Genomic DNA, 27,513 nt, shown 5'->3' with positions numbered 1-27,513 from the left:
CAAATACACCTTTTGTTGCACAGCTTCTAATTACAATCCTCCCAGAGTCTGTACCTTCATGAATTCATAAGCCAGAATGTATATATCACCTAGACACATGAATATAAAACTTACGTGGGTTGACTAGAGTAATACACTATAGTTTTCAGGGGCAGAATATATTTTATACAATTTAATTTTAAAAATGTTATACTTTTTAAGACCTAGATACTAGGACCTATACACGTCTTAATTTATATAGAATATCTGCCTTCCACAAATTCAAAGATGAGTAAAAAAGATAAGCCAATCCCAGAATAGTATGGCAAGTGCTATAAAAGATAGAAGAAACATGCAATAAATACTTAGTCTATTTATCAAATATATTAATAAATAGCAGTTCTATATCTAGTGATTTAATGTAAGAAAATAATTATGGATGTATGAAAAGATTTAAAGGATATTTCTCAGTCTGTTGTAGTATCAGTGAAAATAATGAACAGCCCAAATACTTAATTGGATAGTATTTATCAAATAGATTTTTTTCAAAGAGTGAAATTCTATAGATCTATTCAAACAGATAGTTTAGAAGAATATTTATGATATGGAAGAAGGAGCAGGTATACTTTTAAAACTGAAAAAGCAGATTAAACATTCTTTATAGATAACATTTGTGTATTTATAGAGAAAATGATATAGAAAAGAGACATACATGATTTTTATTCTATTTTTATTTTTAACACTTTTCTGATATCTTCACAATGTATATTGATAGCCAGAAAATAAAAAACTTAAAATAAATCATCAAAGTTTTTCATAAGAAAAGGTATTGTAGAAAGTGGTCATGAAAAAATCACCACCATGTTTTCCAGAGATTAAAAAAAAGAATGAGGTTACAAAACAGGATGGAAGTAAAATCCTGTATGTGTTTAAACATAATGGCATGTGTATATAGGTTACTATATGTATTAGTTGATAATAAGAAAAAAATACCTAACTTTTTTGTTTAAGTAAATGAGTTTTAGATAATGAAGACAATTGATGCCTATTTAATTAAATGTGTAAAGATGCCAAAGAAGGGATAAAATTTGAGTAGGGTTTTGAAGGCTAAATATATGGAAATGTGCTTTCATTAGTATTGATAATAACTAAGTTTGACTAGTTGAAATGGATAAATGTACATATGCTCACTTACCTTATTCTAATTTTCATTTTGTAGAAAATTATCCCATAAATGCTACACATTGAGTAAATTTGTATGTTAACATATTTGTTGAAAGTTAGCATTTAGTATATCAAATTGATTATTCTATCATTTATCATACACTTTGTAAATATCACTGCCTTTTAAAATAATGCGTCATTGTATAGGTAGTCACAACAAGAAAATATTTGTCAAATCTTTCAGTTACTTTCATTACCATATTATTCAATTCTTAATTTTTCTGACTTCAGTGACGCATAAGTTGTACGTTTATCTGAAAGTTGAAATAACTTTAATTTTCATGTGAACATCTTAAAAAAAAAAAAACTTTGTGAAGAACACTGGTAGTGTTCTCTTTCAAACTTCCCTGTATCTATCTTCCCCATAGACTGTGTCTCTAGGTCCATCCTTTGCCCTTTTTATTCTTACTGCATATTCTGCTTGGGTGATCACACTGACACCCAAGGCTTCAATATACCCAAATGTATAACTCTATATGAACCCATACTCTACTTGGTCACTAGCTCAATATAGCAAATGAATCACAGATAATCCTTTTCACGGATGTTTCTCACCTCGTTCCTTCAGATTCCTTTCTAATGGGATCTCCTCTTTTCACCCTCCCCAGTATCAAATCTGAAAGAGCAAAACCCTGCTTGAAAGGCAAGAGTATATGTGAAGGGCTGTCTAGATTGACTGAGTAGGCCTGAGTGATCCCTAACAGACAGAAGGGGCAAGTTTGTTTTTATCAACATAGGAAAAGGGAGAAAAATTTTTACCATCAACGAATGTACTCTTCATTATTGATCTTTGCTTCTATCGCCAATATGCACATTATAAATGTGTGAACTAACATTAAGTGGAAACTAGACAAGGGGCAGAAAAACTCAATGGTAGTTCAGTTATCAACACATCAACATGGGTGTGGGGGAGAGATATAGTATAAACTGACCTGGGTTCAAATATTTACCCTGCCATGAATGAGTTACGAAGCCCAGAGCATAACATTCTCTTTAAGCCTCTGAGGCTGAAATTACTCGTTGTTATAAATTGTTCCCATTCTGTAAGTCAACTAATAGAATGTCTGTGGGAGCCTTTTATAAATGTTTAAGCACTTTGCAGGTGTGAGCATTGATTGATTGCTACCAACTCTAAAATTATTTTACTTAGCAAAGCACACACAAATGCGTATATATGTGTGTACACACACACACACACACACACACACATATACATACACATACACACATTATAGAGACTACTTCTACTTGTTCCTGTGCAAAATGTCTTTGCTTTTCAGTAAAGTATCTTTAAGTATTTGCAGAGAAAGTTCCCTCCTTCTCATTTTACTATATATGGCCTGCCCATGAAATCAGCATGGTTCAATAGCTTAGGATGTGTTCTCTTCGACCTTTGATCACAAAGGGAATTCAGCTCTGGATAAAATCCCAAGATAATGAGCTTCGCAACACCAAGCAACTGTCTTTTATGAAACCCACTCACAAAATAAATGTGGTACAAAAATTAAAGACACAGAATATTAAGATAACATTGATTCATCTGGAAATTATTTCTAACCATATAATATTAATAATACTCCATGACTTGAAATTTAAGCTGTAACTAACATCACATAGCAACAAGAATTATTTAATATTGCCAACAACTGTAGTCATGTTGAATATTTTAGCAGTTGAAATTACATTTGCTGAAGTACTATAATGAGGATATTTTGCAAACTATAATAAAATATTGGAAATTATCACATGGTGAGAACTTTTTCATATGAATTAGTGTTCATTAGTCATTCATGAATATATATCTAAGATAAATCAAAATATATGTTGATCACAGTGAAACCACTTAGTGTCAAATAATGTGTAGTAAAATTTGGGAGAATTAGATCACTGCAAACCAAAAGTCTCAACCAGGCTTATTCTCTGTCCTTTATTCACATTTCTCAAGAAAATGTGAGTTACATGAGAATACTCAGAGCTGGGAAAAAAGGCACTGACTCTCAGTGATGGTTCTCAATAACCAAGAGCTGAAATGATTCACACAATTTTAAGCATCTGCTATGGACATTGTATTTCCCTAGACCTGTGGGGTATATAGACATCAATAAAGTATTTCTGCCTTCAAGTGACTATCCTCCAGGAAAGGAGATACGCTCTATATGCAGATAGTATTAAATATTATCTTATAATGCAGATACATACTATGTATAGTGAGGTAACTTATTAGTGTTAGATGCCAAAGATAATGAGCAATCAAGAGCACATTGTTTGCCAGAAGACAGATACATTTTGACTTGTATTAAAACAACTGTGAAGACTTCTTGAAGCTATCTTGAATCTGATATAAATAACAGGGATGATGCATGTCAGGCATTGTAGATGGAGGGAACGATATCTGTATACATAACAAATAGGTAAGGACAGTTAGCAAGCCTTTTTTTTAATAAAGGGTGGTAGTATTGAAAAGGATGGTGATTGATTTTGGTGGACTTCAATGTTAGCCCAAGACATTTATTTTTATAGTCCTTACCTATTATGTTTGTTTGTTATGTTTGTTTGTTTAAAATTAAACACTTTAATTTTTTTCTAAGCTTAATTTGGAAATTATATTTTATACCCATGGAGCGTATCATTGTTATTACCAATCTGATGTTCATAGCAGTATTTAAATATCAGTTATAAGCAAAATTGACCTCCAAAGTTTTATATTTTATATGCCATAACACTTTTTCTACAATACTCAATTACATGTGATTTTCTACAGTAAACATTAGTCTCAAGGTTACAAAGCAACAGTACTTGCAACTTTTAAAATTAATCTTGGAAAAGTTTCCTGTAATGTACCATTCACACGAAACAAATAGAACTCAAATTTGTGAGAAATGTTAATGTTTATTTTAATCTATACCTTTTCATGGTAACATGTAGATAGTAATCTTTATCTTTCTAAACAAAGACTGGTGGGTTAAACCATAGTTTTGTCTTCTCAAAGCACTTGAGTCACTTTCTTAAACCTGTAAGAAATTATTAAGTCATTTTTTCCCTCATTTCCTGTTCTCATTCAGCATATATTTGTTGAAGTAAAACATTTTTCTGAGTCCTAAGCGTCTTCTTTCATATCCTCTTTTATATATATATTCCTGCCTATTCTCTTTTTACACTCACTTTTTCCCCTTGGCCAATAAAAAAAAAATCACTATTTTTCCTTTTTATCATATTGTTTCCATAGTAATTCTTCTAAGATGTAAGTAGTATCTTATAGTTACTGTTCCCCTAAAAAAATGGTATTTTATTTATACTGAGTTTTTGAGAGCTTGACATAATGGCAGAATATTACAGTATGTAGAAGTATGAGATAAGAGTTAGAAACATGAAACTGAAAAACTTAGAAGTTGGAGCCTGGTATTTAGATTTGAAATTTCTTCCCACTAGTAATCATTTAACATTAGAGTGAAACAGATGAAGACAAAAGCAAGAAAAAGGTGCGAGTATAAAATTGTTTTGAGACATGGACATTGGAAGACAGGAGGATAAAGATGAGTGAGAAGGAGTTATGTCAGATTATTAAAGAGAAGTAGGAAAGGTTAGAAGTTAAAAAAAATCCAGGGGTCAGTGTCATGTACTAGATGGTGGAAAAATAATAAAAGCCCAGTAAACTCAATATTTCTGTTTAATAAAAATGAAACAATTTTTTAAAAAAATATTTGAGATAAAATATAATTTTCTGGTTATCTACAAAGGTAAATCAATCCCTTTCAAAGATCTCCTATATATACCTCAGATACAGATACCTGATGTAAAGACCTCAGATACAGGGGGCTTCCCTGGTGGCGCAGTTGTTGAGAGTCCGCCTGCCGATGCAGGGGACACGGGTTCGTGCCCCGGTCCGGGAGGATCCCACATGCCGCGGAGCGCCTGGGCCCGTGACCCATGGCCGCTGAGCCTGCACGTCCGGAGCCTGTGCTCCGCAACGGCAGAGGCCACAATAGTGAGAGGCCCGCGTACCGCAAAAAAAAAAAAAAAAAAAAAGACCTCAGATACAAAAACGTCAACAGTTGCCCTCCTTTCCCCTGAGATCCATGGCAGTTGCTTGAGATGACAGACTATGCTGAAAACTCAGACCTTGAAAATAGTAGATATTAAATGTACACAATTTATCTCTTGTAGAGGGAAAGATGCAGATTCCTGTTTGATAAGGCAATGTTCTTTAATCTTAATAAATGAGAAGAATTTTCTCACATAGAATAAGTGATCTTCAACAGTAAAATTTGTGATCATATCTTACATGTGTGATCGTCTAATTCTTTTTGTTGTAATCTGCTGTAACAGTTAACACCATCTGTACCATAGTACATACTATTCTCTAAGGTCAGAGGTATTGGTAGTCAACGTTGGCTACTCAAATTACAGTAAACATTGGACCTGTGAAAGCTCTGAAATTTTGTGGCTAACAGATAAATAGCATCTATTCAGGGTGGGCATTGAAAGCAGGGGCAGAATGTGCTTCATTTTCAAATATTTTTAACAATGGAAACAAATTATTTTACAAAACTTAGATATGTGGCATTCTTACCCTTGTACTAAAACCCACAAAACTTTAGCTTTCAAATTTGTCTTAGACCGTGAATCCTAATTTTTAAAGCAATTGTTTTTAGAAATGAGAAGGCAGCAAGAACATTTTCTGGGTTCTTTGAAATTTCTTTTGTTAGGAGATGGTTTTCCTTTCAGAAGTATGTCACAACATCACAACACTGGACAATGTTTCTTTTTAAAACATCCACACAACTCAGGCAGGGAACAGACATTTCTGTGTAGTCTTCAGCGCACATTATTGTTGAAATGGTTGAAGCAGTTGTGGAGCTCTAAGACTTGTTCTTAATATTTTCTAAATAGGAAAGAAACTCATCATCTAGTAATCAGACAGTATTAAGAGGCTCATAACAGCAACAGAATCACATCTTGCTCCACACCTGTCTGTGCTGTAGTCACATTCAGTGGAAAGAATAAGGTTCAACTCTTACCTGTTTATTTTGGTAATCACTTTACTTATTTTCAGTTTATGTTTATATTGTTATCTTGACTTATCAAATCGAAACATAACCTATTAACTCCCTACTATGATACTTATAGAGGATTTAGGACAGCTATTGATCACAGGACTTAACTTTCCACTGTACTCTCAATGTGTTGGATCAAATTGTTGTGTTGAACTCGGTATTCAATGTTTACTTTATTATGACTGTGTAAATACTGCTTTCAGGTTTACAGTTTTTTAGCATAAGATCTTTGTTTTTCTTGAAGCTTATAAGATTACTAATGGGTTCAAATTTCAAGTTCACAAAATTATTAAAATATTTGTGAAATTCCATTATCTGGAGATTGATGGAAAGCTGGAGGAATACATTCTGTTCCTATCTATCTGGTTGTTCTCTATGCCTCCCTGTCCGTTTTTCTCTGAATTTCTCGTTCCTGGACTGCACTTACTACTCCTTCTTGATTGATTGAATCCCTCACTTCTTTTTTTCCCCCAGAAACACAACTTCTAATAGCTTTCCCCCCAAAAAGGAAAAAAGTGTGAGAAGTACACATTTTGGATCCACACTTGTCTTCAGAGGGCTTACTTCCACCCTTCCATGTGATGGATATTTGAGTATATGCTTTAGTATCTGAGATGAAAATAATTCTTCCTCATGATTATGAAAATATCACTCTAATGCTAGTCTGTTCTCTTTTCATTTGTAGTGGGTTTTGTTTTTCTTTTCTCTTTGTAGGAACCTCTTATGATTATTAAAATTCGTGATGGTGTGCTTTGATATGGGATTAACTTCATTTTGGAAAGTGACTTTTCTTCTGTGCTAAAAAAAAAAAAATGTGTGCAATGTCTTTGATAGTTTCATCTTAAAAGCTATATTTATATTAGTCAGCTATTGGACCTTCTGGATTACTCTTTTCCTGTCTTCAGATTTTGCAACTCTCTTTTTTCTTGGTTTCTCTATTCTGGGAGATTTCTTTGACTTTATCTTATACCTTTCTGTTGGTTTTTAGAAAATAGTTGGATGTGGAACAAAATTAAACATAAGGAAAGTTGTGGAAAAAATGCAAGGAACACCTCAATACCTCTTACCTATAGTTAACATTTGCCTCATTTCTCAGTAATACAAACATACTATCTCTATGCTTTCTTTCTTAATCATTTGAGAATAGGTTGTATATATCACTTTCCTTCGCCTCTAAATACTCTAGTGTGTGTTTCTGAAGAACAAGGATAATCTCTCACATAATTAAAGTAGGGTCATCAGCTTCAGTAAATGTGTAATTGACAAAACACTTTGGAATACCAGCAGTGGATTATATCAATGTTATCAACTGCTGTCAGCCAATTCTTCATAGTATTTTTTTTTTCCTCCAGTATGGGATCCAGTCTGGAATCATGTATTGTGTTTGGTTGTGTTAAAAGGTAAACTGAGGCATGTTAAAATTTTAACAGTTTATTTGAGGAAAAAAACTATATGCATTGGGCAGCACCAAACAGGAAGTGGTTAGCCATGCTCCGTGGACAGAAGCCGGGGAGAGACTTGATAAAGGCAGATGCAAAGTAAGGAGATAATTGATCGGCCATCGCCTAAAGCCTGGTTGGCTGTTTGGTTGCCTTAGGTTTTGATTTTGTAATCTTAGAGGCATTTACAGGGTTGGATTGTGGTTTGCTTACATAGACCGTCATGGCATTAGAGCCACCTCAGTCTTATGGCCTTGTTGTAAAATTAATAGTTATCATGTTCTGCAGCCCCCTTCAGTTTAAAACATTGCCTCAGCCTTCCTTTCACGACAATGTCTTTTTTTTTTTTTTTTTTTTTTTTTGCTGTACGCGGGCCTCTCACTGTTGTGGCCTCTCCCGTTGCGGAGTACAGGCTCCAGACACGCAGGCTCAGTGGCCATGGCTCACGGGCCCAGCTGCTCTGCGGCATGTGGGATCTTCCCGGACCGGGGCACGAACCCGTGTCCCCTGCATCAGCAGGCGGACTCTCAACCACTGCGCCACCAGAGAAGCCCGACAATGTCTTTTTTAAGAATAGTCTCCCTTTAAGAAATGTTCTCATTTTTGGTTCATTGTGCCGTTTTTAAAATTTTTTACTTTTAATTTCCAATTTTGTGTTTTACTTACTACAGCATCCTGTCTTAGTTTTTATTATCATAGGACATGACCTATTCTTGTTCAGTACTGATGACACTGATTTTTTGGTGTGTGTTCTTAAACTTGTATGTTGTCTCTTTTTTTTTTAACATGTCTATTGGAGTATAATTGTTTTACAATGGTGTGTTAGTTTCTGCTGTATAACAAAGTGAATCAGCTATACATATACATATATACCCATATCCCCTCCCTCTTGCATCTCCCTCCCTCCCACCGTCCCTATCCCACCCCTCTAGGTGGTCACAAAGCACCGAGCTGATCTCCCTGTGCTATGCGGCTGCTTCCTATTAGCTATCTATTTTACATTTGGTAGTGTATATATGTCCATGCCACTCTCCCACTTTGTCACAGCTTACCCTTCCCCCTCCCCATATCCTCAAGCCCATTCTCTAGTAGGTCTGTGTCTTTATTCCAGTCTTACCCCTAGGTTCTTCATGACATTTTTTTTCTTAGATTCCATATATATGTGTTAGTATACGGTATTTGTCTTTCTCTTTCTGACTCACTTCACTCTGTATGACAGACTCTAGGTCCATCCACCTCACTACAAATGACTCAATTTCGTTTCTTTTTATGGCTGAGTGATATTCCATTGAATATATGTGCCACACCTTCTTTATCCATTCATCTGTCGATGGACACTTAGGTTGCTTCCATGTCCTGGCTACTGTAAATAGAGCTGCAATGAATACTGTGCTACATGACTCTTTTTGAATTATGGTTCTCTCAGGGTATATGCCCAGTGGTGGGATTGCTGGGTTGTATGGTAGTTCTATTTTTAGTTTTTTGAGGAACCTCCATACTGTTCTCCATAGTGGCTGTATCAATTTACATTCCCACCAACAGTGCAAGAGGGTTCCCTTTTCTCTGCACCCTCTCCAGCATTTACTGTTTCTAGATTTTTTGATGGTAGCCATTCTGACTGGTGTGATGTGATACCTGTTTGCAGTTTTGATTTGCATTCCTCTAATGATTAGTGATGTTGAGCATCCTTTCATGTGTTCATTGGCAATCTGTATATCTTCTTTGGAGAAATGTCTATTTAGGTCTTATGCCCATTTTTGGATTGGGTTGTGTTTTTGATATTGAGCTGCATAGCTGCTTGTATATTTTGGAGATTAGTCCTTTGACAGTTGCTTTGTTTGCAAATATTTTTAACCATTCTGAGGGTTGTCTTTTCATCTTGTTTATGGTTTCCTTTGCTGTGCAAAAACTTTTCAGTTTCATTAGCTCCTATGAGTTTATTTTTGTTTTTATTTCCATTTCTCTAGGAGGTGGGTCAAAAAGGATCTTGCTGTGATTTATGTCATGGAAAGTTATGCCTGTGTTTTCCTCTAAGAGTTTTATAGTGTCTGGCCTTACATTTAGGTCTTTAATCCATTTTGAATTTATTTTTGTGTATAGTGTTAAGGAGTGTTCTAATTTCATTCTTTTACATGTAGCTGCCAGGTTTCCCAGCACTGCTTATTGAAGAGACAGTCTTTTCTCCATTGTATATTCTTGCCTCCTTTACCAAAGATAAGGTGACCATATGTGCGTGGGTTTATCTCTGGGCTTTCTATTCTGTTCCATTGATCTATATTTCTCTTTTTGTGCCAGTACCATACTGTCTTGATTACTGTAGCTTTGTAGTATAGTCTGAAGTCCGGGAACCTGATTCCTCCTGCTCCGTTTTTCTTTCTCAAGATTGCTTTGGCTATTTGGGGTCTTTTGTGTTTCCATACAAATTGTGAAATTTTTTGTTCTAGTTCTGTGAAAAATGCCATTGGTAGTTTGATAGGGATTGCATTGAATCTGTAGATTGCTTTGGGTAGTATAGTCATTTTCACAATATTGATTCTTCCAATCCAAGAACATGGTGTATCTCTCCATCTGTTTGTATCGTCTTTTAATTTCTTTCATCAGTGTCTTATAGTTTTCTGCATACAGGTCTTTTGTCTCCTTATGTAGGTTTATTCGTAGGTATTTTACTCTTTCGGTTGCAATGGTAAATGAGAGTGTTTCCTCAATTTCTCTTCAGATTTCTCATCATTAGTGTATAGGAATGCCAGAGATTTCTGTGCATTAATTTTGTATCCTGCAACTTTACCAAATTCATTGATTAGCTCTAGTAATTTTCTGGTAGCATCTTTAGGATTCTCTGTGTATAGTATCATGTCATCTGCAAACAGTAACAGCTTTACTTCTTTTCCAATCTGGATTCCTTTTATTTCCTTTTCTTCTCTGATTGCTGTGGCTAAAACTTCCAAAACTGTGTTGAATAAGAGTGGTGAGAGTGGGCAACCTTGTCTTGTTACTGATTTTAGTTGAAATGGTTTCAGTTTTTCACCATTGAGAATGATGTTGGCTGTGGGTTTGTCATATATGGCCTTTATTATGTTGAGGTAAGTTCCCTCTATGCCTACTTTCTGAGGTTTTTTTTTTTTTTTTTTTAATCATAAATGGGTGTTGAATTTTGTCGAAAGCTTTTTCTGCATCTGTTGAGATGATCATATGGTTTTTATCCTTCAATTTGTTGATATGGTGTATCACATTGATTATGCATATGTTGAAGAATCCTTGCATTCCTGGGATAAACCCCACTTGATCATGGTGTATGATCCTTTTAATGTGCTGTTGGATTCTGTGTGCTAGTATTTTGTTGAGGATTTTTGCATCTATGTTCATCAGTGATATTGGCCTGTAGTTTTCTTTCTTTGTGACATCTTTGTCTGGTTTTGGTATCAGGGGTGATGGTGGCCTCATAGAATGAGGCCTCTACTGTATTTTGGAACTGTTTGAGAAGGATAGGTGTTAGCTCTTCTCTAAATGTTTGACAGAATTCACCTGTGAGGCCATGTGGTCCTGGGCTTTTGTTGTTGGAAGATTTTTAATCACAGTTTCAATTTCAGTGCTTGTGATTGGTCTGTTTATATTTTCTATTTCTTCCTGGTTCAGTCTTGGAAGGTTGTGCTTTTCTAAGAGTTTGTCCATTTCTTCCAGGTTGTCCATTTTATTGGCATATAGTTGCTTGTAGTAATCTCTCATTATCCTTTGTATTTCTGCAGTGTCAGTTGTTACTTCTCATTTTTCATTTCTAATTCTATTGATTTGAGTCTTCTCCCTTTTTTTCTTGAGGTGTCTGGCTAAGTGTTTATCAATTCTGTTTATCTTCTCAAAGAACCAGCTTTTAGTTTTATTGGTCTTTGCTTTTGTTTCCATCATTTCTTTTTCATTTATTTCTCATCTGATATTTATGATTCTCTCCTGCTAACTATGGAGTTTTGTTTTTTCTTGTTTGATTTTTCTCTAATTGCTTTAGGTGTAAGGTTAGGTTGTTTGAGATGTTTCTTGGTTCTTTAGGTAGGATTGTATAGCTACAACTTCCCTTTTAGAAGTGTGTTTTCTACATCCCATAGGCTTTGGGTCATCATGTTTTCATTGTCATTTGTTCCTAGGTATTTTTTGATTTCCTCTTTGATTTCCTCTTTGATTTCTTCAGTAATCTCTTGGTTATTTAATAGTGTAATGTTTAGCCTCCACCTGTTAGTATTTTTTTTTTTTTACAGATTATTTTCCTGTAATTAATATCTAGTCTCATAGTGTTGTGGTCAGAAAAGATACTTGATATGATTTCAATTTTCTTAGATTTACCAGTGCTTGATTTGTGACCCAAGATATGATCTATCCTGGAGAATGTTCCATGAGCACTTGAGAAGAAAGTGTATTCTGTTGTTTTTGGATGGAATGACCTATAAATATCAATTAAGTCCATCTTGTTTAATGCGTCATTTAAAGCTTCTGTTTCCTTATTTATTTTCATTTTGGATGATCTGCCCATAGGTGAAAGTGGGGTGTTAAAGTCCCCTGCTATGTTTGTGTTACTGCTGATTTCCCCTTTTATGGCTGTTAGCCTTTGCCTTATGTATTGAAGTGCTCCTATGTTGGGTGCCTAAATATTTACCATTGTTATATCTTCTTGGATTGATCCCTTGATCATTATGTAGTGTTCTTCTTTGTCTCTTGTAATAGTCTTTATTTTAAAGTCTATTTTGTCTGATACGAAAATTGCTACTCCAGCTTTCATTTGATTTCCATATGCATGGAATATCTTTTTCTCTCCCCTCACTTTCAGTCTGTATGTGTCCCTAGGTCTGAAGTGAGTCTCTTGTAGACAGCATATATATGGGTCTGGTTTCTATATTCATTCAGCCAGTCTTTTTCTTTGGGTTGGAGCACTTAATCCATTTATGTTTAAGCTATATTGATATGTATGTTCCTATTACCATTTTCTTAATTGTTTTGGGTTTGTTACTGTAAGTCGTCTTCTCTTCTGTTTCCTGCCTAGAGATGTTCCTTTAGCATTTGTTTTGGAGCTGGTTTGGTGGTGCTGAATTCTCTTAGCTTTTGCTTGTCTGTAAAGGTTTTAATTTCTCTGTCAAATCTGAATAAGATCCTTGTTGGGTAGAGTAATCTTGGTTGTAGATTTTTCCCTTTCATCACTTTAAATATGTCCTGCCACTCCCTTCTGGCTTGCAGAGTTTGTACTGAAAGATCAGCTGTTAACGTTATGGGGATTCCTTTTATGTTAATTGCTGCTTTTCCCTTGCTGCTTTTAATATTTTTTCTTTGTATTTATTTTTTGATAGTTTGATTAATATGTTTCTTGGCATGCTTCTCCTTGCATTTACCCTGTATGGGACTCTCTGTGCTTCCTGGATTCGATTGACTCTTTCCTTTCCTATATTAGAGAAGTTTTCAACTATAATCTTATCAAATATTTTCTCAGTCCCTTTTTTTTTCTCTTCTTCTGGGACCCCAATAATTTGAATGTTTGTGCATTTAATGTTGTCCCAGAGGTCTCTGAGATTGTTCTCTATTCTTTTCATTATTTTTTCTTTATTCTGCTCTGCAGTAGTTATTTCCACTATTTTATCTTCCAAGTCACTTATCTGTTCTTTTGCCTCAGTTATTCTGCCATTGATTCCTTCTAGAGAATTTTTAATTTCATTTATTGTGTTGTTCATCAGTGTTTGTTTGCTCTTTAGTTCTTCTAGCTCCTTGTGAAACATTTCTTATTTCCATTCTATTTCCAAGATTTTGGATCATCTTTACTATCATTCCTCTGAATTTTTTTTCAGGTAGACTGCCTATTTCCTCTTCATTTGTTTGGTCTTGTGGTTTTTTACCTTGCTCTTCATCTGCTGTGTGTTTTTCTATCTTCTCATTTTGCTTAACTTACTGTGTTGGGCGTCTCCTTTTTGCAGCCTTCAGGTTTGTGGTTCCCATTGTTTTTCATGTCTGATCCCAGTGGGTAAGGTTGGTTCAGTGGGTTGTAGAGGGGACTGGTGCTTGTGTTCTGGTGGATGAGGTTGTATCTTGTCTTTCTGGTGGGCAGGACCATGTCTGGTGGTGTTTTGGAGTGTCTGTGAACTTAGTATGATTTTAGGCAGCCTCTCTGCTAACGGGTAGGTTTCTGTTCCTGTCTTGTTAGTTGTTTGGCATAGTGTGTCCAGCACTCTAGCTTGCTGGTCATTGAATGGAGCTGGGTCTTAGCATTGAGATGGAGATCTCTGGGAGAGCTTTTGCCATTTGATAATATGTGGGGCCGGGAGGTCTCTGGTGGACCAATGTCCTGAACTTGGCTCTCCTACCTCAGAGTCTTAGGCGTGGGACCCAGCCAGAGCACCAAGACCCTGTCAGCTACACAGCTTGGAACACCACACTCCAGAGGTCCTCCTTTTCACCTATTTTGTCTCTCTTTTATCTCAGTGTTTTTGGTTGTTACTGTAGGTCTTAGCTGAAGGTCCCAATCATGTTGCTGTTTGCCCTAATGATTGACATTTTCTTTGCCATTTACATATTAGAGAGGGGTTTTAGAGTAGGAGCTGGGGTAATACAGTTTGACTGCTCTTCTAGAAACCAAGGGGAAGGGGATTCCAGGTTCTTTGATTAGGCATATCAACTTGAAATAACGGTTCTGTTTAAAGTGTACCAGGCTTGTTTTCTCCAAGGAAAAATCTTACAGTACCAGGTTTCTGGATGGGGCGTGCTGAGGAATGGGGAGTAATTGCCAGCTGTGGAGGATGAGAGCAATCACTTTACAGTCTTAGGATTTTTTTTTTCCTCGAACTGCACCTCACCCCTGCCTTCCATGGCCTTCACTTCTTCCAAATACAGGGTTGTGGGTGGCTTCAGGGGTGATAAGCTGACTTGTGTGTACTCCACACTCTTGGCACATAAGGCAGTACCTTCTCAGTTCGGCTACATTGATCATCATTTCTCTGCTTCCTGTTCTCAATGATTTGAAATACAACACAGTGATTAATGGTATGACTCTGAAACCAGACTGCCTGGATTTGAATCCTAGCTTTACCACTTAATAAAATTTGATCAGCAAGGTACTTAATGTTTCTGTGCTTCTATTTTCTCATTTGTAAAATGAAGGTAATGATAGGGATGTTACAGATACCAAATGAGGTAGAACAGTGCCTGACTCTCACATTGTCAGCTGCCATAAACCATGCTACTATTGCCCTCTCTTCTATTAGTATCTCTACTGTAAGTTGATTAGTATTCCCCCTGTAAGTTGATTTTTTTTTTGTAAGTTGATTTTTAAAAACAATTATTTTGCTCTCATTTGCCTGATGTTTGAGAAGAAGTTGTTAATGCCTGTGGTCAAATCATCAGGTTTTTAAAACAATATTAAGGCTTCTAAATGTATTATTCTCATTCCCCTGCCATTTTTTTTTCCTGAGCAATAACATATTTGTGTGATGAGATCTCTTTGAGCATACTCCTTCATTTCATCTTAAAAACAAAGAATGGTAACTTTTAAGACACACAGATTAATTACAGGATTTTTTTCATCTCTATGAAAAATACCCTGTTTTCTAAAATATTTTCTTAGAATTAAATGTGCAAAGTGCCAAACTCTTAAGTCATTGATTATTTGGGGACATTACTCTTTGTGAGAATTTAATACAAGATGATTTAATGAGACATTCCCAATTGATATTATAATACAAATCTTTACAAAAGTTTTGTTTTGCTATCTGCAAACTATTAAACAGGCAATAGAATCACTATCTTTGCAAGATATTTATGTTATAGAAATTCAGTTATTTAAATATTTCTAAAAAGGGAGTTGAGAGCAGCACTTTTGAAAAGCAGTTAATAATGAACAGACATCAAGGAAACTATCATTATAACAGCAAAGTGCTTTGCAACTCCAATAACTTAAGTGGGGCAGAAGCAGGCCATTAAATATAATTAAAAGCCGTCAAAAATAAACTGAGAAATGAAACTGTAAAAGGCTGTCCTTTGCCAGGAGCTGAAGGCAAAAAAAGCAAGGGAGAACCTTGAAAGTAGCAATGAATTGATAAGCCTTACTGCCTGCAGCTTGTAATGTGCTCTGTTAGATTTTAGTAACAGTTAAAGTAGATTAATAGCGCAATCACTGAGTATCTTAAATTCCTCTCTGTTGTTCCCCGATTATAGGCTCCCATGATAGACAGAACCCTGAGTGGGTCAAAATTTCAATTCATTTCTCTGCTCAGTCACTTTTTAAGTAATGCTGGCATCTACATTTGTTGGACACCAGCATTCTCTGTGATGTTTTAAAAGCAGAAATAAATTTAGTTATTGACATAACTGTAGCCCTCATTTCCGAGGAGGCTTCATTCCTCTTTATTCAGCAGACGAAGAAATCCCTTGGAACGTGAGCAATTGATATCTTTCTCCCACTAGGGGCTACCATGGTGAAGTGGATGATAGAAGATTACAAATTTATTGTGCCTCTTAAACTCTCAGATTCATGTGAATCTGCAGAAACAGTACCACAAGGACAAAAACAATGTGCCCTCGATCATTTTATTTTTATAATAATATTCTTTAATGAAGCTAAAGCCTCCCTGCTGTGATCTTATGTTTTTCAACATCAGGGAGAAATAGATTCCTCTGAATTGTAAGAGAACTCCTGAAATAGTAGGGATATTGAAATAGAGGATCAATTACTTCTTTTGCAGTAATTCTGAACTTGAAATGGCTACAGCACTGCCTATGTAGACAAGACAAACCAGCATATTGAAAAGCTGTACACAAAAGTATCAGAAAAAGCTGAGATAAACTGTTTTGTTTTCTAATATCTTATAGTGTCCCTTTAAAAAGCCAGTGCTAAAAATTCTGTTGTAACAGAAGCAAACAAAAACTGAAAATTCTGTCCCCAATTTAAATGTAAAAAATTTAAATATGTTTAACAATCCTTCTGAAAATTGCTAACAACTGCTTGTGGGTTTCATTTTACTCGTTTTAACCTGAAGAAGGATCTTTGGTTAGGCTGGGAGCTTAGAGGTCCCGCAGAGGATGGAGACAGATAAGAGAATAGATGTTATGAATGTAACAGATTATTGCATTTATGAAATAGTCTAATTTGTGCAGTGATTCATATCCATTATACCATTCAATCCTGGAAGGAACCCTAAGAAGACATGAGCTCAAACAGGCATTGATACCTTACAAACACCACAGTAAGGAAGACTGAGGCTCAGACAGGTTACAGGATGAGCAGCAGGTCCTGCAACTTCCTTACTTGCAGCTGGCACCTGGACCACCTGGACCTAAGTAATAGCTCGGTACTTTGTCTTTCCCTTTAGGTTTGGCAAGAACTCCCAACTTGCAAAATGCAAATCATTTTGCTATAGTAAAGTCAGTGTTATCAGAGTGTATAATTTACCTTTTCATCTGCCACATTCAGGCAGGAACTTACCATTTGGCCTGATAGTGGAGTCACACGGATCAATGGGCTTTTAGGGAATGGAAGCTCTGAAGTATACTTTATTTAAATGATTGTTCGGCAGCACATGCAGGGCTCCACAGCAGTCTAAAATGTTGGAAACTGAGATAGCTGGTGAGGGGGCTGTCTGAGACCCTTCTTCAGGAAAGGGCACACAAATTGAAGGCTTCATTCTTTGCTGAGCAGGGACTTTCCCACTTGAAGGGCAATTGGGGTGGAACTCTGGCAACACCACCATCAATCACCCTGGTCAATGAGATTGATTTAAAGAGACTGCTGAGGGTCAGGATGATAGAGTCCTGAAACTACTTAGAAGGAAGAGAAATGGACTTTCAAGATGTGGATCTCAAGAGAATGGAATAAGTGAAATTAAGGAGAATGAAAGAGTAAGAAAAAGGTGATAGGAGATCTGTGTGAGGAACAAAAGTACTGAGAAATTAGAAATAAAAAATAGCTAAAATTCAAATAAGTTTATTCATACTCAGATTAATGACAATATTTGGTTTATATATTTGGAACTTTTTCGAGAACTCTTCAATTGTTTCACATAAACCAATGAAAGGCTGCCAGATAACTTTCTATCTCAACATCAATATTAGTATCATTTGTAACAACAAAAAATAATGGCATTCACTGTGTTGTGACTATGTACCGGACACTTTTCTAACAACTTGAAATGTATTAACTATATGTATATTTATAACATAAACTATTAATCCTGTTTTAAATATCAAGATAATAGTGCATAGCAAATTTAAGGAGCTTGCTTGCCCATGAAAACTACAAAGCTAAGTGGCAAAGTCAGGGACATAAGCTCTACAGCCTTCACCCCTTACACTTTCCAGGCCATTCCCTAGAATAATAATCTGTATGCTCATTAGAACAGCTTTGCTATTTGCTTTTGAAAAATAACACTTTCCGAACACAAGAATTTATGTGATATTTAAACTACAATGATATTGCTTGAATGTTCCCGGGATGATTTGGGTTCGGACAAAATCCATTTCGCTTTGAGATTATGGCAAGAAAACAAAATTTGTATTTTTAATATTGATTCTAATTCCTTATGAAATACAATAGCTAATAGCACTGTATGACCTTATATAAAAATGATTGCCATGATGCGTGGAGATGCTGTCACACTACCTTTAAACATGAACTTGAGTTAAAACCACCTACTAAAACATCATTTTTAGCATAATAGAATCGTTATAAACTATCCCATTACTGAAATTAACTTAGATCAACTGTGTGTATTTGTGTGTGCAGGCACACACAGTTGATCTTCATTTCATGTTTGTGAATTTGGCTACTGCCTAAAATTTATTGGTAACCCCTAAATCAATGCTTATAGAGTGTTGTGGTCGTTCACAGACATGCACAGAGCAGTGAAAATTTGAGTTGCCTTCCCCCGACGTCTTCCCAGCTAAGGTGGAATGAGGTGGTGCTTTGGCTTCTTGTTTGGCATTCATATTAATAAACAAGTGTCCTTTTCATGGTTTACCTAGTGTTACATTTTTTGAAATGTTTGCATTTGTGTGAGGTTTTTTTGTTTTTTTTTTTTTTGTTTTTTGTTTTACACGACTGTGAGCAGGTCCTGTGAGCAGGACAGAGTGGCCTGGCTGGCACCCAGCTTAATCCCAGCAAGTAAGTGTGGTGAGCTTCCCCGGAGCCAGGTGGCCTCAGATGCCCCTTCCACAACAGAAGCCCCCATTCTGGACACCCCCTTCCTGGTGACATCTCCTGGGGCCAGAGCGGTTGTTTAGGAGGAGGCAGGAGACGTGGGGTCCCCCCCTCGCTCGCAGGCATCCACGCGGTTGACCACGTGGTTAGGCATACATACATACCTGCCTGTGGGGCAGGCAGGGGCCAAGCTACTTTTGGGGCTCACAAGAGCCGATCCAAGGAAAGCAGGCCCTAGTCTGGCTGAGGCCAGCACGCTTGGTACAGACCAGGTTGGGGCTGCCAGCAACTACAGGTGTCTGAGGTAGGAAAACAAGGCTGCCCCACTCATGGCAGCCCTGACAATGATCCTCAAGGGGTGATCTTGGCCTCCAGTCCTGGCTGAGGAGAAAAGGGACCTCACACAGCTCTATGGGAGAGAGGCCCTTGTGTGATGTTTTTATGGTATTCTTACCATTTTAAATGGCCTACAATTGTAGTGTTGAAGTGTTGTCAGTGTTCCTAGGTGCAAGATAACAGATTTGCTGTGTGGAGAAAATGTGTGTCAGATAAATTTCATTCAGGCATGAATTATAATTTAGTTTGGCTATATATTTAATATTAGTGAATTAATGATTCATGTTAAGTAAGATATCTTTAAACAGAAATACACTTAAAGTTGTGTATGGATTTAAGTGTTTATTCCCATTTTATGGATGATAAAGCGAGGCTTAGGAAGGCTAGACAATTTGTTCAAGCCCCTATAACGAACACTGAGTGGCAGAGCCAAGATTTAAACCCTAGGCTATCTGAAACCCATGATCTTAGCACAGCATAAGCTGCCATACTGTTATGTAAACCACTCTTTTCACTAACAGTATATTGTAAACATATTTCTATGTCTCCTAGAGTATATGAAATTCTTAATGGTCTTATAAAAATCCATTGCATGGGTTCATTGAAATGTTTTCACTAGTCTCCCTTATTTGTTTTTGTTGTTTCTAACTTTTCTTTATTAGAAACAGTGTTCTACTAAAGAAACTTTCACAAACACCTTTATTAATATGTCCCCTTATTTGCTCAAAATAAATTCCAAGAAGTAGAAGTGGAATTGCTAGACTGAATTCTATATATCTCTTACCCTGTCCAGTTGCCCTCCAGGCAAATATGCTGGTTTACACTCCCACTAAAACTCCATATATGTCCTTCTCCCCACACTTTTTGTAGTTCTGGACATAAATTTCTTTTCAGTCTTTATCAGTTACATACAGTTCTAATTTTTAAGAAATAAAAATAATTTTAATCTGTGTTTACTCTAAAATTTCAAGAGCTTTCACAGAAATTATATAGCTGAGGGAAGAATTCCTGGAAATGGTGTTTCGGAATGAGACTTGCCATTTTTTAGAGTGATTTTTTTTTTTTTTTTTTACTAGCACTGCAATAAATCCAAGTATTGTAAAATCAGTAATTTTTATTTCCACCAGTTAGTCGTTCACACTAACAAAAGTGTATCCTTCTTTGGCTTATTAAATGTCCAATCTCTTAAAGTTAACAAAGTTAGACTGATTAAACAATTTTTTCTTAAGTGATATCTTTCACTGCTAGAATATAGAAGGAAATATTAAAAACATTTAGAAGTGACTTAGATTCTAAAGTAAATTGAATTATTCTAGTAATATTCTGAATCTGGAAGACAGTGAGAGGAAAGAAAAGGAGAATGAACTGATTAGGATGACTGAATCAAACAGGGCTGGATCAACCTTGGCTACCAATGAGCATGTACTTCCAAGAGAGGGAATCCCAAATGAATTGCTTCTCATGTTTGCCTGGCTATCCAAATGTTGCTGCCTGCCATTATTGCTATGCTCTGTTCCCTTCCATCTAATGTGTAACGCGAGTCCAATGGCTCTTTTATTGCTTGGAGTGAATTGCTATGCTTGTCATGCACAACTTTATCTTCATTCCCATTCAGGCAGAGAGATATACAGACAATAGACTGACAACATTTGAAGTTTTAAAATCATTTGGTAACAATATTTTTTAAAAGAATACCATGCTATTCATTTTTTCTTACAATTTTAAAAGTAACTGTATAGATTGAAAAAAAAAGATCTCAAAAGGGAAGAAGGAGAACTATTTTCCTCCCCTACTGTCTTTCATTCCCTCAATTCTATGCTCTGAGGTAAACATGTTTTCTAGGTAAACACATCCTTTTAGAGAGAGTCTATTACAAAAACGTGTGTACAATGGCACACTTTTTTAAACATTATAATTGTTGCATTCTGTGCTCATTGTTCTGCATCTGTATTTTGCATCTCTGAAGAAAAAGTGGAGGTTGGCCCTTGATGTGATTAAAAGTAATAGAATGGCCACAGGTAACATTTGATAATTGACAGTGGCTTTGTGTCAGGCACTGTCTAAGGCTTATATAAGATTACTTCTCATAACTCTCCTAAAATACTATTACTTCCTTCTATATAAATGAAACAGCAGCCTGAAGAAATTAAACAAGCTGTTGAAGCTCACCTAACCTAGTAATGGAAAAGCCAGGCTTAAACATAGGCCGTTGGATTCCAGAGTCCATTCTCCTATCCATCATTCTCGAACTTTACAGGACTAGTAAGTGGAGGGTTGTTGAATTAGCTAAATATAATCTTTAGTAATAACTGTGTAAATTGATTTTACAACAAAGGGGGAACTTTAGAAGAAGGGAAATGTACAGATGGATTTTTCTTTTTTTTTTAATTGACTGAAAAGGCATTTAGGGACTCTGATGCAACTCTAGAGCACTGTTTCTACATTTTAAATTTTTATATTTTAGCCTTTTTGATCTTTATATCATGACTGAAATAAGCTGGGGCGGCAGGAAGCGGAGACAGTGACAGGCGAGAGAACACATTCTCACTCACGGAAGAGGGTGGATATGGAGTGGAAAGATATAAAAGGGACTGGCGAGTTAATTAGGAGTTCTGAGGAAGTTAATTAACTTACTCCTAATGGTGAAGAGCTTTGGTGGAGCGGCCATCCACAGAGGGAGCAGGCCCATGTGATGTTCATTTGCAAGGCTCTGGGTTGTGCAAAGCAGCAAATTGATACAGGGAAGAGAAAAGGTAGCAGGACAGAGAAGACTGCGGTTAGCTAGTGACTGTCAATTATCAAAGTATGGAAAATCGAGTATTCAGCTTTGTGTTCTCTCTCTCAAAACTGTTTATTACATATCTTGGAATTAGGGATTAGAAAAAAAATCTATATTAAAATGACATTTTTATAGAAAGAACCTGAGGTAGACTTAGCTATGCCATCTCCACAGCCACAACTGGGATAGTCTAACCTTTTGACCTAAGTAGCCAGTCCCATGGCGCCATCTGGTGGCATCTATTGTAATTCCAGGTGTAGGGCCTTTAAAAATACTCAGTCTTCGTAAAAGGATGTGATTTTCAAACCAAACCTACAAAACGAAAAATGGCAGAGAGGCTGGAATAGGTTCAGCAGTGGAGGTAGACATGAGTAATGGCAAACTCTGCCAACATTCTACTTGTGGCTGATGGGAACTTTGACCTATTTGAATTCTAGCTTTTGAGAGGGAAAAAATTGCCCTGGATAGTTCTCTTAAAAGACATTATATTTCTATAAGCATAAAGAATACAGGGCAAAACAAGTCCGTCTTAGGAAAGCCAGGTTGTATAATGTATTGCTAGTGCCTTGGGGGTATGAATGATGTCTTTGGTTTAATTTCTGATTTCCAAATGTGAACCACATAACACACATTTGAGAGTGTGATAAAAGCAATGGGAATATCTAGGCACGTATACATAGAAACACCTAGACTCTGCTCTGTACCTTATAAACCGGAGAACTGGCTGAAGGTGAAGAAGTGTTTAATTCAAGTTTGGGGATGTTCCAAAGTAAGACGGGCAGAAAAAGGAGTGAAGGAATCCAGAACCCTGGAAAATATACCTCTGGTAGGACTGGCTGTGGAGTTCACACAGGGGTGAGAAAGAAGTGAAACCAGAATGGTCTGATGGACTTGAACATGGGCGACTGCTATGACATTGTAGATGAGGACTCACAGGCGTGAGAAGGGTAGCAGGGTTAAGTGATCCTTCGTAGGAGGGTTTGAGAGATCTGCCATCTTAGAGGAGAACTTAGCAATACGGTCCAAGGCACGGCCAATTTTTGAGAAGTTCATCAGAGACAAAAAGAAAACAATTGCATTTAATCGCTAGCATTGTTCTATACACTTTGATGTATCTTATTTAATCTTCATAGAAATCCTCTATGTGTGGTGATACCCCTAATTATAGATAAAACACTTAGGCTCAGACAGGTAGACAAACTTGTGGAAGGTTATATAAGTGTTAAGTTAAAGAACACTTGCCAAGACCATGTTATTTTTTCCACATTTCATGGCAAAACTAGAGTTTAGGAAGGTTCTCAGACGGATGGTAAAGTAAATGTTCAAGATGCCTCATAATACTAGCACATCTCTTAGGTGCTCAGTGGATATTGATGGAGGCATGGTAAAGCAGACAAATATAACTGCTTTCAAATGAAAGGGGCAGGTTGACCTTAGAAATGAGAGAATATGTAGTGAGCAAGTTAAGCCATATTTGAAAATATCCCCTGAACTGAGGAACATAACTGCTGATCTTTTCATGTAACTTACCCTTCAGTACATGCTAGTCTATGATAATATAAGACAAATGAGATTTTCTGGTATTCTAAACTTCAAATTGAAAAAACAACAAAAACTCATTCTATGAAAGAGAAATGGTTACAGTAGTTTTTCAGTCTGTAGCAGAACATAAGCTATGGGCAATGTTAGTAAGTGTTCTGTGGTAAAAGGGCTGAACAGTTGGTGACTTGATTTGGGGAGTTTTCTGGTCACTTTCTTCCCCTTTTAGAGACTGACAGTGCGCTTGACCTTGGTAAAGGCTCTAAGAGATCCTATGGTAACAAACCTGTTGGAATTGTTTAACCAATCATTGTCCCACCCTTTTGTTCTGAAAGTATTTTCCCCTGCAGTGCATATAAAATTTTATATGCAATGCATATAAAATTTATCAGTATTCTTTTACTTTGGGAAATACGATGATGAATAAGATTCATTATGACTCTACTAAAAGATTCTCTCAGGAAACTTGTATTTAGCTTTGCTCTATAACTAACCACATAAACAACCAAATACGATGCATATAAAACTTTTTGTTATGAAAAGATGAGTTTGTCACCATCAGAACTTAATTTGGAATTATTTTTAATTGGATTTATATTGTCACCTCTTCTGTTGATGAGCCAGAAAATGTGTAATTGATCACATACTCGTGTGATCTTGCAAGGTGAGGCAAGAAGCATACTTCAAAAAAATAATTTCATATTTTAAAATTTTCACAAGTCTGTTATTCAATGTGTTTCTTACATTTGTAAAAGAAGGAAGGAAAGAAGATAAAAAATTGTCAACACTTAAGAAATTATAGTCCATGTTGGTTGTACCATTTTTGTACTCTTTGCCATGAGGGAGTTATTAAAAATTCTTGTATTTGAAGTGTTGAACACATTAGTTTACAAAAAGAAAATCTTTAAGTCAGGAAAGTCTATGGGAATGTGATTTTATTCTTAATCTGGTATTATTGGCTTCTTGAGTCAATCATCTGAATTATAATACCTGTCATCTCCCTGTTTCTCTTTGCCACCAGAGGGAGATGAAAAGTCACATGTAGGGCTCAGCATTGATTGTCAGTATTAGTGTTTGGTAATATTCAGCTGTCTCTCTCAGGGAGCTTTATTATCACATTATTTCTAGACACTGATAAGGCAAAGCATGTTGCTATTGGGAAGTGTTACTGTGATCTCCAGCTTCATTCATATGACCAGAAGAACATTATTTTATGCAATTCAGTTCATCGTAATCCCAGAGAATAGTAGAATTTATAGCATCATCAAAGCTTATGTTTGACAAGGAAGATCTTTACCTCATAATAAATGAGTTGACTCTCTCAATTTTGGACAAGTGTCTTGCCCAAATACTACAGTTAGCATATTTTAACTTCACAAACAACCAAAAGTGTCTTGTGTTTTTCAATTTAAGTGACAGGTTTTCCAGAGGGTCTGACCTGCTCAAATTTAAGTTAAAAGATAAGGGAATTCCCTGGTGGCTCAGTGGTTAAGAATCCGCCTGCCAATGCAGGGGACACGGGTTTGAGCCCTGGTTCGGGAAGATCCCACATGCTGTGGAGCAACTAAGCCCATGTGCTACAACTACTGAAGCCTGCATGCCTAGAGCCCATGCTCCACAACAAGAGAAGCCACCTTAATGAGAGGCCTGCGCACAGCAACGAAGAGTAGCCCCCGCTCGCTGCAACTAAAAGCCCGTGCGCAGCAACAAAGACCCAATGCAGCCAAAAATGAATAAATAAATTTTAAAAAATAATTAAAATATAAAAAATCCTTTGTATTTATCAACTCTTATTTTTACTTATAAATATACTTGATGGAAATTTACTGGATTTTTGTGGGTGTTATTTTTTTAGCCCCCCCACTTTATATATATTACAGATATATCAGCAAGGCTATAGATTATTGATATAATTTCTTTATTTCTCTTGCCCAACTTTTTTTTTTTTTTTTTTTTTTTTTTTTGCGGTACGCGGGCCTCTCACTGTTGTGGCCTCTCCTGTTGTGGAGCTCAGGCTCTGGATGCACAGGCTCAGCGGCCATGGCTCATGGGCTCAGCCACTCCACGGCATGTGGGATCCTCCCAGACCGGGACACAAACCCGTGTTCCCTGCATCGGCAGGCGGACTCTCAACCACTGCGCCACCAGCGAAGCCCCCTGCCCAACATTCTTAAATAAACAACATAAAGATCTTAAATCTAGTAAATCATGGCAGTATACGCTGACTCCAAAAAATGGACAAGAAGAAACAGATGATTTGCTGTATGTCAAGTAAAATGCCTTACTTGTTTTCGAAAATTTTGCTTTTTAAACATGCTTTGATTAAACAATAATGCTATAGGGAAACTTGAAAAATCGATTAGTTTATTAACATTATTGTATCTTATTATCCTAGAAATTTTACTTAAAAACAGAATAATAAAGTTTAAATACTTTTTCCCTATATCCCACTGTTATTTAGCCCAGTTTCTTGGTATTTTGAATAATATGAAAGTTTGTAACTAAATGGAAAGATACAAAATACTTTTTGGAGTCTGGTGAAGTACAAATTATTATGAAAACAAAATAAATGTAGGGTTTTTTCCAGAATGTTAATTTTTTTGAAATTATCATAAATTTTTATATTGCACCTTGCTTTAGCAGTATAGCTCATTGTGTGCTAATTTGCTTGGGGCTTGCTGTGGTATGGGAGCCAACTCTGACTTAAGGTTTGTGTGTGTGTGTTTCTAAATTTCTTTTTAATTGTGTGGCTCATGTTCATATACATTTGCATCCAAGCAAGTTTGGAAATGCTCTTTTTTTGTTAGGTAGACTCAAATATATAGGCTGTGTTTTAATGAGAAAGATGTTGCATTCAGCTATAAAAATGATCTCGGTGTAGTGTTGTATCTGAACAGTGGTTTCACCAGCCTTGGAATTCTTTTCCTGACCAAGATAACAGTAGTTGTTGTAGCTATCTAACGACCTTCCCAAACAAAGCTGAGAATGTGGAAGCCTGGTAGGCAGAGAGAATGGAGTTGATATATATGAACCAAAGAGTGGAGCAAAGAACACTCAGGAGAAAAGACAGGAAATGGATGAATAAAATGTCAACAGAGAGGAGTTAGCCAACAGGCAAATCTAAGTATGAAGCAATGAGATGGAAACCAACAGTGAAAAACCAAACCTAAAATAAGTAGCTTCCAAAGGAAATGTACTCCTATAGGAATGAGAACTGCTCAACTTAAACCCATCGTGTAGTCTTTGTTGGATTAAATAAAATGCATTGAAATCACTAGTGGAGCTAATAAACTTATTAGACCTTTCCAGCTTTCCAGGCTTTAGACAGTTAAAAGTCTCATGGCTGTACACTAGAACTTGGAAAATCGTTATCTGATTGATCATTTTAACCAATATTTTCAGAAAATATTTCATTATAAAATGATCTCAAAGAAATCAGTAAGAAAAAGACAAATATATTTAAAGATGGATGAAAGGCAAAGTTAAATAATACATAAAATATTGCCTAATCACACAGGTAATTAAATGTAAAATGAAGCAAAACACTTTAAATTTATTAAAATAGAAGAGTGCAATATTTTGTGTTAGTAAAAGTGAGGAGAAATGGTCAGATACTTGCACTGTTGGAAGGGTGACACGTTTCAAAAATCCTTCAAAAGTACATATCTTTCAACTTAATATGTTTGCATCTAGGAATTTATTCTAAAGGAATTATTTGAACAGATGTACAAACATACATGTAGACAGATGTTCATTGCAAATTACTGTGAAGATTTTTAAAAGATTACACATACACAAATATCTACACAAAGAAATGAGAAATTCAAAAATGCCAGCACATTACATTAAGTGAAAAAAGTTCATATGGTATGTCAATTTTTGTAAAAATGTGTGGGTTCATAGATAACTATAAAATTATTAGTATTATATAATATCAAATTATTATTAGGACTCTTCGCTGGCTCATAGGATTATTTTGTCATTTTATGCTTACTTTCTGTATTCTCTGAA

At 36.1% G+C, this 27,513-nt stretch overlaps 1 protein-coding gene and 1 non-coding gene across 7 annotated transcripts in view; one reads left to right on the top strand and one right to left on the bottom strand.

Moving 5' to 3' along the window:
• PTPRD (protein tyrosine phosphatase receptor type D) overlaps window positions 1-27,513 on the top strand; it is a 2,140,681-nt gene that overhangs the window by 628,763 nt on the left and 1,484,405 nt on the right. The gene's annotated exons all lie outside the window — the stretch shown is intronic.
• On the bottom strand, window positions 19,142-19,273 carry LOC132427770 (small Cajal body-specific RNA 20). Its single transcript, XR_009519978.1, has one exon. It is a non-coding gene; the product is annotated as a small Cajal body-specific RNA 20 (non-coding RNA).

This window comes from Delphinus delphis, chromosome 6, assembly GCF_949987515.2.
Source record: "Delphinus delphis chromosome 6, mDelDel1.2, whole genome shotgun sequence".
NCBI classification, from domain to species: domain Eukaryota; kingdom Metazoa; phylum Chordata; class Mammalia; order Artiodactyla; family Delphinidae; genus Delphinus; species Delphinus delphis.
The sequence above is the reverse complement of the archived record's forward strand: the minus strand, read 5'-3'. Positions and strand labels throughout refer to the sequence as shown.